This window comes from Megalobrama amblycephala, linkage group LG9 (assembly GCF_018812025.1).
Source record: "Megalobrama amblycephala isolate DHTTF-2021 linkage group LG9, ASM1881202v1, whole genome shotgun sequence".
Classification (NCBI taxonomy): domain Eukaryota; kingdom Metazoa; phylum Chordata; class Actinopteri; order Cypriniformes; family Xenocyprididae; genus Megalobrama; species Megalobrama amblycephala.
Window position 1 is genome coordinate 36,676,995 of NC_063052.1, and position 10,321 is coordinate 36,687,315.

The 10,321-nt window shown below is 35.5% G+C and overlaps 1 pseudogene; it reads right to left on the bottom strand.

Moving 5' to 3' along the window:
- Positions 1–633: 633 nt before the first annotated feature.
- Positions 634–7,404, bottom strand: LOC125276199 (annotated as a pseudogene).
- Positions 7,405–10,321: the final 2,917 nt, after the last annotated feature.

The window sequence follows — 10,321 nt, forward strand, 5'->3', positions numbered from 1 at the left end:
TCACTTATTTATCTCATTAATGCTTCAGTGGGTGGAATAAAAATATGGCAGGACTTTTACTCTTTGGCCCCTGGATTACCCAACTCTGCACACCCGTAAATAACCGTACTGTGTGTGAACGCAATCGTATTAACGACTCAAATACAGGACTGACAACCTTATTCTGCTGTTGTGTGACCGTGGCCGTTGTTGCTTGAAAAGTCTAGGAGGAGTAGCATTTAGAAATTTTAGTCTAAGAAGAATAATAATAAGCTTAAGTAGTAGATCAGTAAGTTCGCTTTTTGAACTTAATGAATGCCGGACCTGGATTTAATCCAAATTTTCTGAAGAGACTGGATTGCTTTATGATGAACAGATTAAGCTTTAAATCACATATAAACAATGATCAGTGAACATAAACAGAAGATCAACCGTACTTGTTTTTGAGAACAATTAACTCATTGGTTCTCGTGGAAGTTCAAACGTGATGAGAAACACTGTTACTAATTTCATTTTTATGTCAAGATTTTACAGTTTCACTTTGTCAAGTAGAGATGGGAGAAAACATATTTATGGAAAAAAATAATTTATTGAACAAGCATTATATTTTTACATTAAAAATATGTAATCATAGCTTACATAATACATACATAATGTTTTCAGATTTAATTATTAAGATCATTACTTTCATCTCCTATTTCATATTAGGAGTGTAAATTCATTTATTGTGATTGACAGGTGTGGTGATCAGTGGAGTTGAGTTTTTACCTCCATAATTAAGTTCTGGACTAAAAAATGGATAGAGTTTCCCAGTGAAAGACTGACCAGTGAAAGAGTAGATATGAGAGCTGGACTCCACATCATAAAAGGAGACCAGACCCTCCTCATAATCCACAAACACACCGACCCTCTGCGGCTTCACTCTCAGAGACAGAGAGACAGGAGGATCAGCAAAGGCCCAATATTCATTCCTATTCATCAGACCCACAGTCCAGAATCCATTACTGGGTCTCAGTGTGATCTCTCCCTTCCTGTTAATGGATTCTCTGGCCACTCCTAAATCCCATTTAGTCTTTCCCTTCACCTGCACCTCAAAATAAAATCTCCCTGAGGAGAATCCCTCCTTTCCCAGGACATTTACACAGTAATCAAATCGCTCTGGTTTGTTTGAGAGTTTCTGTCTTTTGTCTCCATCTCTCACTTGTTTTCCATCATCAGACAGAATGAGATATGCATTAGCTGTATCAGGATTTCTCAGTCACATCCACTGAGAAAACAGAGAATATGAATCACAACGTAATACAGATATTTTGTGATGATGTTTTTAATATTAAATCAGTGTTTAATCATCCTGTAGGTCAGTAATGAAGCTGTGAGTATATGAATGTAATCTAGTGTAGTTCAGACACACACTGTACCTTCATACTGCTGCATCCTCTTCAGATCTGTAGAGACACATGACAATAAAACATCATCAGATCTTTGACATGTTTATGTGTGGAATTATTGACAAGATTTAAGATTATATTTAAAGAATTGAGTACAACATCATGTTTTATCTGATCAGTGTATGAGTCTCTGCTGATCTTTAGAGAATCAAACAGAAACTCTTATTGCTTTGAGTTTGAGCTCTTAATATTTCTCCTTTTTACAAACAGATATAACTTTGGAAATGATTAGTGAAATGTTTTATGCAAGTTATTTTTGTGTCTAACCTTATTCATCTCAGTTTTGGAGCAGATTATTGTTGTGGTTTTTCAGCAAATACAAATGTATAAACATTAAACTTAAACTTTAAATTAAAGCTCAGCACTCCAAAGCTGTTTGAGCAACAGGTCTGAAATTCTCCTCTAAAGAAGAATGTAACAACTGAGACAAATCAGACACAGTTATTTGTTATAGTTAACCAATAAAATTATTTGTTATAGTTAACCATTGTTTAAAACTCACTAAAGCTCACATTGTTTAAAGCTCCCCCGAGAAGTACTCAGTTACAAGTTTATTGCGCTAAAGAATGTGGTTGCCACATTGAGAGCAGAGAAGAGACACAGAAAATCTGCACCTTCCCTGCATGTTCCACACAGAACACAGACATTCCTGCATTAATTTATAGACAGACTGTTCTATAAATGAACATGCATATCCCCAGGAAATGGTATCCATTATTACTGTTGTTGTATTGCACTCATTGTATTCACGTTTTATGATTTTTAAGTTTTTTGACATTCAAGGTAACTTCAATTATGCCATGTTTAGTGTCTATGGGTTTGTATCAGGAAGATTTAAATGCTTGTGTATGCGGTATGTCCATATCTGCGCAACACATACGTTTTACAAGAATCTTTAATAGTTCTTCTTCCAAAACTCAGCCAGTTACTCTTCCTCGGTCGTAAAAGCCCTGACAAGAGGCGTGTTGTCACCCCGGAAATACAACATCTCCATTGGTCCGGTCAACATCTAAGAGGTGTGACTTTGACCAGAGGTTAAAAGCCAGTGAAAAATGCCACTCCCTCTCTTTCCTTGCTTCTTGGACGACTGAAGAGACCCCCTGCTTGCGGCAGGCCTGTAGGCCTAAGCCTGCAGGCCTCGGTCTACAACCCAGCCATGTGTTCATCTATAAGTTGTTTCATAGTACTTCATCCAACGCAGAAGATACTGGCAACAACTTTGGACAGAATCATCAAAATCTCTCCTTAGCCAAAAGGCATCTTGCAAGTATCATACATTTGAACACTAAACAGTGATTTAGTATCGATTTGTAAAACTTACCTTTGTCAGCAAAGGTGTTTTATTACTGAGGAAACTGATGATTCTTTTCCAGATTGTTTTTGACTTTTTCCTATAGCTCCATTAATGGTTCCCCTTTCGGTTCAACGCTATCGTTACTCATTCTTACCTATGTATGTATGTGACCTGTGTGTATGTTATGTGTCTGTTAGTTTAGTTATGTGTTTGTGAGTTAGTTAATAAAGAATTGTGCACAATAAATGTTTGGTTCTGACTCCGTCTGCTAAGAAATTGCCTCTTAAGTGATTTAGATCCTGACTACATGCTCTGAGTAGTACTGTACAATAAGAATGTTGCATTTCCATAACCTGGAAATGAACATTTCTTAGAATTAATAAACAATCAACACTGAGTGTACACTGGACGAACAGGTTAATTGATTGTAATATTAATCGTAATGTAACTACATCTAGTTAATCCTATCAACTGATTTATATATTCACAATTAATCATAATTAGTAATCATAATGAGTCATGAATAATTATTAATATTTCCCCTTTGAGTTAATTTGCTACAAGAACGAATGTGCATCTTAAACCCTTGGTGTCTATCAGTTTAATTTTCTTCTGCTAAACTGATTTTTATCTAAATCATATTCACAAAACTTAGATGAGACAGCTGAAAAGACCAATAGAAAATTGCAGAAAATTAATGTTTCTTTCTGTAGTTTCTCATCTAAACATGTTTGCAGATGTACTAAAGTCTTGTGGTTGAATCTTCTACAATAAATTATACTTAAAATGTTTTCTGAAATTAGAGCTGAAAATGAGCTGCTCTCTCTTTAAGAACTGTGAGGTGATGATGAGACACAAACACATGATCACAAACTTCTCTTACTTCAGCTTGACCAACTCATTCTTCATTACTATCAGTGTTGTGTGTATATTATCATACCAGTTAGTGTGAGTTTCTCCTGTAGAGTGTCCTGCAGTTGAGTCAGAGCTCTCCTCAGAGTCTCCAGACTCTCATCAGTCTTCACACTGATCTCAGACCAGTTCCTGGTGTTTCTAGAGCTGCACAGGGATGAGTAAATCTACAGCAGGAGAGAGGAGAAATCCTTCATCATGGGGAGTGTTATGGTGTCATATACTGCATTATCATTGATCTGAGAGATGTTGACTGACCTGTAGGAGGTGGAGGTGATCTTCAGTGTGTGAGAGCTGCTCCAGCTCAGTGTTTCTCATCTTTAGCTCAGTGATCTCCTGCTCCAGCTCTTCAATGAGCACTTCCTCCTGTTTCTCTGCTGCTTTCTGCTGCTCCTCCATCATCTCCAGCAGTTCAGTCTGACATCTCTCAATGGAGCGGATGAGATCAGTGAAGAGCTCGACACGGGCTGCTTTCTCCTCCTCTGTGTTTCTCTGCTCAACCAGGACAATCAACACGTTATTGGTGGTGTTGGATAAAACAAGAATCAGTGTTACTATTGATCATACTTCATACGTATTAATCTTCATCGTACACCGTTTGCACTGAATGATTCAAATTGTCTTGTTGAAGAGAGGTGTGCACTGTAAAAAATGACGTGATTTTACGAAGACTGTAAAAATTCTACGGTGAAAAACAATTGGTTTACAGAAAATTTCCATACTATATACGGTGAATAACTGTAATAGATCTAACCTTACATTTAATGTAATTTTACGGTAAAAAACATTCAATTTACAGTTTTTGGAAGTGAAAAATAACATTAAGTGAAAATAAGTGAAAATTGACATTCCCAAAATTCCCTGCATGACACTTCACATTTGATGTATTTTCATTTAAATAGCTGTTTCTTCTTAGTTTTTCTTAGGTTTTTCTAATCAGTTATGTACATTAGGGTTTTATGTTACATCTAATGTTGTTAAATTAATGTTTATTGCATTTTTTAAATTTCACGTGTGTTACCGTGATGGTATTTAAGGTTTGTGTGAATGACACTGGGTGAACCTTCTATATAGTAGTATTGTCCTTCTCAGTTTGTGGAAAAGCTGCTTGTGATGAACTTTGACTCTCATCACCACTGTGATTGATGGTTGTCAGTATATTACAAAGGTGCAAAACAAATATTAGTACTTCATTAGGCTGGTAAATTAACATTATATCAGTTAATGAAATATGGGTTTTTTACCGAAAATTTAAGACCCTTTTTTTATGTTGCTATTTTTTACAGTAAAGTTCTGGCAACCACAGCTGCTGTTTTTTGTACTGTTAATTTTACGGGATTTTTTTTTTTTTTTTTTTTTTTACAGTGTGCTATTGCCTTACCAAGTGATCAAGTAATCGCTGCCTTGTTGATATTGTGAGTGTAATATTGCTTTTATACAACAATTCAATAATTTAATAAAGAAGTTAAAGGATTAGTCCACTTTTAAATAAACTTTTCCTGATAATTTCCTCACCCCCATGTCATCCAAAATGTGTCTTATGTCTTTCTTTCTTCAGCTGAAAAGAAATTAAGGTTTTTGAGGAAAACATTCCAGGATTATTCTCCTTATAGTGGACTTCAATGGCCTCCAGACGGTTGAAGGTCAAAATGACAGTTTCAGTGCAGCTTCAAAGGGCTTTAAACGATACCAGATGAGGAATAAGGGTCTTATCTAGTGAAACGATACAGTTATTTTCAAAAAAAAATTGCCTCCGCCAAAACGCGTTTCTGTATTCTCCAAAGTTTACGCTCTATGTTCTATGCCTTCCCTGTTCTACTTTTCCATAAGTAGAATAGGGAAGGTGTGTAGGACATACAGCGTAAACTTTTAAATTATTTAAATTATTGTCAGTTACTGCTGAAAAGAGGTTCAAACAACTCTTGTGGTGAATGAATAAACAAATCATTTGAGCAAATCAAAATTCATGACTCATTCTTAAAGATTGTCACTTGCCCACATCAACTACTGGTGTAACAATGTAACCTGCCCTGCTGATTGGGTATAAAGTGTGCTGTGGTGCTCGATTTGTTCCACTTTAAATAGCGTTTGAACCTGAGGATAGGTTCGACAGGACTGGCTCCTCCCGAATCTATGTTTAGAACTTCATATAATTACATTATTTTAAACTCACTTTTCTGACTTCTGCTGAGTGTTTGACATCTTGAATCTTCTTGATTCTGTCCTGGATCATCTGCTGCACGTCTTTCTGTGTCTTCATCAGTTCAGTCTATAGACACAGAACAACACAATATATTTTCATAACTAAATCATATATATTAAAGAGCATGTGATTCCTTATGATAAGAGCCCTTTAAAATCAGTTTTGTCAGTAACTTCTACCTTCTCTTCACTCTCCTCTTCTATAGGAACAGTGTTGTGGTTCTTGTGGTCTGTCATGTCACACATCGTACACACACACGTCTGATCATCTCTACAGAACAGCTCCAGAGGTCTCTCATGTTTCTGACATATATAGTCCTCCAGATTCCTCACAGGATTGATCAGTTTGTGTTTCTTTAAACCTGCCACTCTCAAATGAGGCTCCAGGTGAGTTTCACAGTAAGAGCTCTGACACCTCATAGAGCTTCCAGCTTTCTTTCCTCACAGAAATCACACAGAACTTCAGGTTTTTCCAGAACTTCAGGTTTTTTCTCAGGACTTTTCTTTTTATAGTGATCTACGAGCTCTCTGAGTGTGGTATTAATCTTGAGATCAGGTCTGTGCTTGAATGTTTCTTTACAATATGGACAGTTGCAGGTCTGGCTGTTGTCCCAGCACTTATTCAGACAGGTCTTGCAGAAGTTGTGTCCACATGGAGTGGTGACTGGATCAGTGAACACGTCCAGACATATCGAGCACTGAAGCTCCTCAGTCAGTGGACCGCCGGAGGATGACATGACTGGACAGAGAAAATGTAGAGCAACTTTGAAGAAATCAAATATGATTTCCCAAATATATAAGAGATCATGTACAAGCTGATCATTACTGCAAAATTAACCCAGACAACCCTGATCTGTACCCAAACTCAATGAACAATCTGAACTATGACCTGCTAGGTCATATACTTACCTATGAATAAATATATATCTCCACAAAATAAACGTAAATATTGTGCGACCAAGTGTAGTTTGTATGAATAAGTATAGTTTCAATCTTGTTTAATATAAAATGTGATTTTCAGCTGCAGTTTAACAGGTTTGTGTTCAGTCTGCCTGCAGTTTGTTTTTCTTCCTGTTTCTTTAGTCTTTATATAATGTGACAAAATGACAGAAACACCAAACTTTACTTTACAACCAGTCAAATGACACTTTTAATACAATTCTGATATCATTTCAGTGGAGTAAACAACTAAAGTAGTTGAGTATTTTACATGCTTAATCCTGATTCAGTTCAACTCATTCCAGTTCAACATAAACTCTACTAAACCAGATCACTTCCATCAGAAACCTGTTCAGCTCAATCTCTCTTATATTTCTATCATTACCTGTGAGGATCAGATGTGTCCACAAGACTCTTTGAACGACTCAATAAATATTCTGTTGTTTAAAGAGGTTGATCGTTTCAGGCATCCATATTGTTGTTGATCAAGTTACTTTCACTTTCTCTGAATCTCTCTGAACTCCAGTGATGTCAGAGCTCCTCCTGTATTTACACATTTACATTTGTCTCTGTATTCAGTGTGTTGAGTTCATGTGTGTCTGTTTGTATCGGGACTGATCTTTCTATCAGATTAATCTCAGTGTTTGTAATATAGCCTATACAAGTGGAGCAAAGAAGAAATATTTGTATGAATTTCTAAAGGTCTTTTGTGATCCACTGAAGAAAGTCACTCGGGTTCAGAATGACATGAAGAGTAAATGATGACAGAATGCTGCTCTTCCTTTAAAACATCTTCAGTCTTTTCAAACATAATTGAGGTTGAATCCTTGTTTGTCAGAATGATTCCTCTGTTGATCTGTTGGGAGAAAATAGTTTGACACACTTGAACTGTTAGTATGTAGAAGCTCAAACTAATGTAATGACCTCAGAGAATATTTATTTAATTTGTTTCATGTCTTTGTTTATTGAAGGTAATTTGCACAAATAATATAATGTAAAGGGGATAATCATAGACTGTAAAGAAAGGAAGGTGTGGAGTTCTGTCTTGGAGCAGGTGATCATGTGTTGGTGAGGAACCTGTCAGAAAGAGGCGGCCCAGGAAAACTGTGAGCGTACTGGGAAAAGCAAACGTATGTGGTGAAAGAAAGGTGAGGAGGAGATGATCCAGTGTATGTAGTAGAACCATTGGATGGACCTGGAAACAAAAGAGTGCTGCAACAGAACCTTCCCATAAAGCCGAGCATGAAGAAGGTGATTTGGCATCAGAACCCATGAGGAGAACTTCTGACAGAAACAGGTGACCTAGGAATCACGTATGACACCCTGGGTGAGCCACACTTCAACCAGTGAACTGGAGTGTTTGTGGTGGATACACTGATGTGGAGACCTGCTGTGTACGAGCCCAGCTGAGCATCCATCACTGAATCTGTGTCCTTCATACTGAGGAAGAGTAGGAAGAGTTGAAACAGTAATATTTTTGTTAAGTGAGTGATGCAAAAACTTGAGAAAATGAGATCCAGGCAGTCCAGCAATTATTATGTCAGAGATTAAATTTGAATAAGGAATAACAAATGTATTAATTAAACATTATAGAGACAAACAAATTCATTAAGTAATTAATAGTTAATAATAAAATTTAGAGTATTGTAAAATCCAGAGTATTGTATCTAAAAGATGAAGATCCGAATATACAGAAAGAAGGAACAAAATTAAGACATTTACATTTACATTTATTCATTTGGAAGATGCTTTTATCCAAAGCGACTTACAAGTGAGGAATACAACAAGCGAGTCAACAAGCGAGACGCGGCAAATAGACACAAGTGCTCATAATACAAGATTTAGGCAGTGCTCAGAGTATCTAGAGAGGGATTAGAGGAAGTGAAAGGATAGGAATAATAAGTTTTTTTTTTGTTGCTGTTGTTTTTTTTTTTTTAAGGATGAGGTTAAGTGCTCAATTTCTCATTTGCAGAATGAGAGATAGAAGAGAAGAAGCAGAAAGGCAAAGGGAAGCAAAGCAAAGGAAAAAGCTAAACTATTAACGACTCAGTCCATTTTATACCATAAGCATAGGGAAATTTACATCCCACTCAAACTTATGTTTTGTTCTAATGAGAAAAGGTTAAATGGATTTACCCATTATGTCATAGACTGGTCAAGTGTCAAAAATAGATATAAATCTTACATTATTACATGTCAGCAGAAATAGAAACAGACATATTTTGATTGAATTCAAATGAGCAACTGATTCTGAAAACATCATCACTTCTGCAGTCCTTGGCAGACGTCCAATATCTAACACACAAACGTGTCAACATAACCTGTCACATTGAAACAAACTTTAAAGAACAATTGAATATAACAAGCATATATATTAAAGATAAAATAAGAATAACCACAAGGGTACAATAAAAAGTAAATACTTGAAAATATGATAAGAATTAATATATGGATTAGGAGTACATGAATATATGAAATCAAAAATAATATTGATAAATCATAAGCCATAAATGATTAACATAAAATATGAATACAATGCATGAATATGAATATTGACCATTTTGGATCCACCAGTGAGTTATAAACTGTTAAGTGTATTGTAAGGCTACAGTCATAATAATACTATACAGCAGAATTATAGTTGTAGGGGAATATTACTGAAGAATAGTTTGCAGTTTCATCAGCAGAAGCCAGCTTCAAGTCTCTCAAGGAGTTCGTACACTGTTAAAAAAAAACTGTCAAATTTACGGTAAAATACCGGCAGCTGTGGTTGCCAGGAATATACCGTGAAAAAAATGTGGAATCTGTAAAAGACAATACGGTATACTGGTTTTGTAACCCTAAATTTTACAGTAGACAACGTATTTTTTTTTACCAAAATCATGGTAGAAAAAAACAAATATATTTGTCAATTATACAGTAATTTTATGTAAAAAATGCAACTTTCCATAGCTTTTTACGGATATTTGCAGTAAAAAAAAAAGTTATAATATAATAATATATACAGTAATTTGTTGTTAATTTAACAGTAATACACTGTAAAAAAAATCCCAGTAAAATTTACGGTAAAAAACCGACAGCTGTGGTTGCCAGAATTTTACCGTAAAAAAAAATACAGTAGCAACGTAAAAAAAAATTGTTACATTTACGGTAAAATAACATATTTCATTAACTGATATAATGTTAATTTACTAACCTAATGAAGTACTAATATCTGTTTTGTACCTTTATAATACACTGACAGTCACCAAACACAGTGTTGATGAGAGTCACATGATGAATCAAAGTTCATCACAAGCAGCTTTTCCACAAGCTGAGGAGGACAACACTAACGTATAGAAGGTGCACAAAGTGTCATTCACACACACACTAAACACCATCAAGGTAACATGCATGAAATTTTAAAAATGCAATAAACATTAATTTAACAACATTAGATGTAACATAAAACCCTAATGTACATAACTGATTAGAAAAAAATGAGAAAAACTAAGAAGAAACAGTTATTTCAACGAAAATATATCAATTGTGAAGTGTCATGCAGGGA